Consider the following 6,394-nt stretch of genomic DNA (forward strand, 5'->3'; position numbering starts at 1 on the left):
GAGGCGGAGCTCTTGAGCTAGTCGGGGGAGCGAGGGGTGGTCGGAGACGGTGGCTATGGCGAACGGCGGCGAGTGTGGTGTTCGGTCGGGCGAGAGAGAGAGCGAGGGAGAGGAGAGGAGAGCCGGGGGAGAGTGAGAGAGAGCAGGGGGGAGGGCGTGGCGTCGTCCAGGGCGTCGAGCTAGGAGGGGAGGCCAGGCAAGCAGGCGAGCAGGTGGCGTGGCGCGGTGGCGCGCGCGCGCCGGCCACACTCCCCTCCCTCTGTCGGGACGAAGACGACAGAGGAGGGAGGTGGGCTGGGCCGGCTGCTGGCTGGGCCAGCCAGCTGGCTGGGCCGCACAGTGGAGGAGCCCAGGTAAGCTCCTCCTGTTATATATTTTCCTTTTTTTTAATTTCTGACATTTGTTTTGATTTAAATAATATATTAAATCATTTATTTAACTTATGCCAATTTTTGCAGGAGCTATTTATATTATTCCAGAGCTCTTTTATAATTGGCATAATATTTGGGCATATATTAATATATATAATTAATATATTTCCAATGCAAATATTTATGCATTAATTCCAAATGCCCAAAATAAATGTCCATGAGCCACTAAAAATATTGGTTTGATTTTTATCTCTGTCCAATATTTTCAGAGAGGAACATGAGCATTTTCTTGGACCCTGTTGGAGAAATTTTTATTTGGGTCATTTTCAAAATGGTTCTGAGGGTTTCACAGATCCCCATTTCAAGTTTCTGATGAAAGAGTAAACATGATGCAACACTCTAATGCATGACTAGCTAGGGTGTGACAACTCACCCCCACTCAAAAGAATCTCGTCCCGAGATTTGGGTTCCTCCGGGAAGAAGGCGGGATACTCGAGTCGAAGACGATCCTCCCTTTCCCAAGTTGCTTCATCCTCGGAATGGTGCGACCATTGAACCTTGAGAAACTTGATATTATGACGTCGCGTGGTACGTTCGGCTTGATCGAGGATACGAATGGGGTACTCTCGATATGTAAGATCATCTTGGAGATCAAGCGTTTCGTGGTCCACTTCACGGATAGGATCCGAGAAGCAACGCCTGAGTTGAGAAACGTGGAAGACATCGTGAACTCTGGAGAGGTGCGGAGGTAGTTCCAACTGGTAGGCAACTTCTCCTTGTTTGGCAAGAATGCGAAAAGGTCCAATGTAACGAGGAGCCAATTTGCCTTTGATACCGAAACGATGGGTTCCCTTCAGAGGGGTGACCCGAAGATAAGCCTTCTCGTCAACCTCGAAGGTCATAGCCTTATGTTTTCGGTCATATTGACTCTTTTGACGGGATTGGGCTGTTTTCAACTTTTCACGAACGATACGAACTTGTTCTTCTGCTTCCTGAATCATATCCGGGCCAAAGAATTGTCTTTCCCCGGTCTCTGACCAGTTAAGGGGTGTTCGACATCGTCGTCCATAGAGAACTTCAAAAGGGGCTTTACCCAAGCTAGATTGATAGCTGTTGTTGTAAGCGAATTCGGCAAATGGAAGGCACTTCTCCCAGTCCATTCCGAATGAGATAACAGAGGCTCGAAGCATGTCTTCTAGAATTTGGTTGACGCGTTCCACTTGACCACTTGACTGAGGGTGGAAAGCGGTGCTAAAGGAGAGACGGGTTCCCATAGCATTTTGGAAACTTTCCCAAAATCGAGAGGTGAAAAGACTTCCTCGATCCGAGTTAATTTCCAAAGGAACACCATGGAGAGACACTATTCGGGAGATGTACAAATCTGCCAGCTGACTAGTGGTTATACTCTCACGAACAGGTAAGAAGTGGGATACTTTGGAAAGACGATCGACCACGACGAAAATAGCATTATTCCCTCTCTTGGTCCTGGGAAACCCGGTAATGAAATCCATACCAATTTTATCCCATTTCCATTCAGGAATAGCTAAGGGTTGAAGGGTGCCAGCAGGCCGTTGATGCTCTGCTTTTACACGACGACAGACGTCGCAATTTGCAATATACTGAGCAATTTCTCTCTTCATCCTAGTCCACCAGAACCTCTGGCGTAGGTCCTGATACATCTTAGTACTACCGGGATGAATAGTGAGAGGAGATTCATGAGCTTCCTTAAGGATTAATCGCCTTAGGTTGCGCACTTTGGGAACTACTAATCGATTCCCGAAGTATACGACTCCTTGATCATTAATGGAGAAACAATTCGCAATTCCTTTCTGAATGTTCCTCTTGATGCGGGAGATTCCCGGATCTACCTTCTGTGCTTTGATAATTTGATCCATAAGGGTAGGTTTTGCCACCAAGGTGGAAAGAAAACCTTGAGGAACAATGTGAAGGTTAAGCTTCCGAAATTCCTCATGGAGAAGCGGTTGACTTTGTTGTAACATCAGGTTGTTACAATAAGATTTACGACTTAGCGCATCAGCCATGACATTGGCTTTCCCTGGGGTGTAGGTTATTCCTAAGTCGAAGTTTGTGATCAATTCAACCCAACGTCTCTGCCTGAGATTCAAATCCGGTTGGGTGAAAATATACTTCAGACTTTGGTGATCAGTGAATATTTCGCAACGATTACCGAGGAGGTAATGTCGCCAGGTCTTAAGTGCATAGACTACGGCTGCAAGCTCTAGATCATGAGTAGGATAATTCTCCTCATGTGGGTGCAATTGCCGTGAAGCGTAGGCAATTACGTGTCGATCTTGCATGAGAATGCAACCTAGTCCTTGTCGCGAAGCGTCGCAGTAGATAACAAAGTCCTTGGAGAAGTCTGGCGGTACCAGCACGGGAGCAGAAGTCAGGCGTCTTTTCAGTTCCTGAAAGCTGTGCTCACATTGTGGAGTCCACTCGAACTTCTTATCTTTCTTGAGGAGTTCGGTTAGAGGTTTAGCAACCTTGGAGAAGTTCTCGACAAAGCGACGACAATAGCTCGCTAAGCCTAGAAAACTCCGAACTTGCTTGACCGATTCGGGTGGAGTCCAGTTAAGGACGGCTTGAACTCGCTCAGGCTTAACAGCAATACCTTTACCAGATATTACATGACCCAGATAGGTCACTTCTGACAACCAGAATTCACATTTAGAGAATTTGGCATAAAGGCGATGCTCTCGAAGTTTCTGCAACACTAGCCTTAGATGTTCGGCATGTTCTTCCTCGTTCTTGGAGTAAATGAGTATGTCATCGAGATAAACCACGACGAATTTATCCAAATACTCCATGAAGATTGAGTTCATTAACCGAGAAAAGGTGGCTGGAGCGTTGGTTAATCCGAAGGACATGACGGTGTACTCGTATTGGCCGTAACGAGTAACAAAGGCCGTTTTAGGAATGTCCCCGTTTCTGATTTTGATTTGGTGGTAGCCCAATCTCAAATCCATCTTGGAGAAGACTGAGGATCCAGCGAGCTGATCGTACAGGTCGTTGATCCTGGGAAGCGGATATTTGTTCTTGATTGTGACCAAATTGACAGGTCGGTAATCTACAACCATCCGGTCCGTACCATCCTTCTTCTTGACGAATAGGACGGGGCAAGCCCACGGAGATGAGCTAGGTCGGATGAAACCCTTTTTCAAGGACTCATCAAGTTGTTTCTTAAGCTCGGCTAGTTCTAGGGGTGCCATCTTATAAGGTCTTCTAGCAATCGGAACGGTTCCTGGAATGAGGTCTATTACAAACTCAACATCCCTGTCAGGTGGAACACCTGGCAATTCCTCTGGAAAGACATCCGGGAAGTCACGGACTACCGGAACGTCCTCAAGGTCTGGCAAAGGGCTGGCGTTAAGAGAATATAATTGTCGCTTGGCTATTCGGGTCAAGACATTGACTATCTTTCCCGAAGGATGGGTGAGTTGAACAGTCCTAGAGAAGCAATCGATTTGGGCATGATGAGCCGACATCCAGTCCATACCCAGAATGATATTAATATCTGAAGATTTAAGGGCTATCAAAGACGCGAGGAAAACAAGTCTGTCGACTTGGATTTCATTTCCATAACTTACCCTAGAGGTCTGCCATCTAGAACCAGGAGTAGAAATTTCCATAGTGGATGGCATGTCACAGAAAGTCGGCCTTGGGTGAAACTGCAAAATTCTTCACGTTTACGGTCCATGAGACCCTCCGGAATGTGATGTTCACGGAAAGCCTCGCTGAACTCAGCCCAAGTTGTGACATGGCCCGCTGGGCGCATAGCTCCATAATTCTCCCACCATAGACTGGCGGGGCCTTCAAGATGATATGCAGCAAAGGTGACCTTGTCAGCCTCCGCTACCAGCGCGGAACGCAGTTTGTGAGAGATACTGCGAAGCCAGTCATCAGCGTCGAGAGGCTCGACGGAGTGGTGGAACGTGGGTGGATGCAATTTGATAAAATCACTGAGTGACACCACGTTAGCCCTCTGATGGTGTGCTGTATTCTGTTCAATACGCTCCAACAAACGGTTTGTCTCCCGCTTGTTTCTCTCAGCTTCCATCATAACCTCGGCTAGTGAAGGAGGATGAGGCAGATTTGCATCCCTGGCTTCACTGCCTTCGGCCTGCTCTTGGGAAGCAGGGTTAGCGCGCGTGTTGACCATCCTAGGAAATCAAGACAATGTTTTAGTCAGGATGGTAAAATTCCGACATAGGATACATAATGTAAGGAATAACTCGGAATGCAGGATGATCATCCGTATGACATGGTAGATACAAAAACTGCTTCTTTTATTCCATCGTCATACACACCATACAGGGTTTAGTACAAGACCAAACATAGTACTATTACGGTGAAAAGAGGATTACATCTCATCGGAGGCATTCCAAGCTCCTATACATTATTTTTCTACATCTCCGGAAAGAGTACAACTAGGTCATATCCCACGAGTTACGCGGGGCGATAGACGACACAGCTAGTGCAAACTAGTGATACCACCACTAACTCAGACCGATCCGTAATAGTCCTCGTAGAAGTCACCTCCATAGCCTGGAAGCTCAACATGTTCATCCGGAAACAGACGGTCTCGCGGAGCTTGTGGACCATAGGGGCTAGGATGAGGCCTTGGACCAACAAACGGTGGCCTGCGGGGACCGCGAGGTGGGGTGATGCCTCCTACATCACGCCAAACCATCACGTCTGGCAGAGCAGATCTCACAGGATAGAGATCGCGCATATCTGAATATCCAGCTTGCACCGCCGGTGCGAACCGAGTCAAAGTGGCCCAGTGGTCAGCACGGGTATTGAAGAGCTCTAACCTTAAGGCCCGATTTTCACGGTCCTTATCCTCGAGCATCTCAGCAGTGGTGCGAGTCCGTGAATCCTCCTGAGTGGAGTCAGCATAGATAGCCTGGAGATACCCTTGTGCTCCCGGAAGTGATCCTGGCATATACCGGAAATCAGAGTCCCGAAATAACCCAGATCTGACTCGCATAATGGTCATCATAGAGTAGGCGGCGTCCTGCACAGCCATCTCAATGGTAACCCCGAGTCCATAAGAGCAGTGAAGAGACTCGGTGGATCCAGGATAAGATGGAAATATCCTGACAGTGCAGAGATACTGGCTTTGATTGAAATCTCGGAACTGCTCTTCGACCGTGTACTCGGGATACCAGCGGTATCCAGCCTCAGTCATTACCCTGACCAACTTAGCAGTATGGCCGGGTACATCTAGGCATCGAGTCAGGCGAACCACTTGATTGAGGTCGCGAGTGGCCATCTGAAAGCACAATCATAATGCAAAGGCATTAGAATTTCTAGCAAAATTTCGGCAGCATAACAGCTGTAAATGCTCAAAAAGGATTTGAGACATTTGACAAAGGATTACATATACACTCATCATCATCATAACAAAGTTCTGAAACCATTCTGGCAACATAATGTGGTAGTAGATCTGAACTAGGCTTGTATCCATCAAACTTATAAGGTACTATTGATTAGTAACTCGTGATCCTGATAGAGAGAACAGATCCTAATTCCTTAACCCCCGGTGGAAGAATGGACTGACTCAGATCAGAAAGTCATAAGGTATAAGGAGTAAAAAGAGCCTTACGTTCCATCCCACAAACAATTCCCCTACATATAACTAAAGAATTTCTAGACTCAACATCGACCAGTTTGGCTTGGAGAACCTACAGGCAGTCCGGCTCTGATACCAACGCTGTCAGGACCCCGACTCGATGTCACATCGATCTAGCTGGTAACACCTCATATCACTTTGCGGCCTCACGCACGGTATCCCCACGGGTGTCGTCTTACCTTTTCCCGGGACCGTTTGCGCCTGTTGGCTCACGTATATGATAGTGTCGCTAGCATCCATATGATAAAGAGCCCGGGCTGACATGACTAGTCGTAAACCCAAAGTGGCACAGACTTACAGGGACAGGCATCCATGACCCAGCTTCGAACGTGTCGGTCATCAGCAAGTGGGTCCGGGCTGTAGCACT

This window comes from Triticum dicoccoides, chromosome 4A, assembly GCF_002162155.2.
Source record: "Triticum dicoccoides isolate Atlit2015 ecotype Zavitan chromosome 4A, WEW_v2.0, whole genome shotgun sequence".
NCBI classification, from domain to species: Eukaryota; Viridiplantae; Streptophyta; class Magnoliopsida; order Poales; family Poaceae; genus Triticum; species Triticum dicoccoides.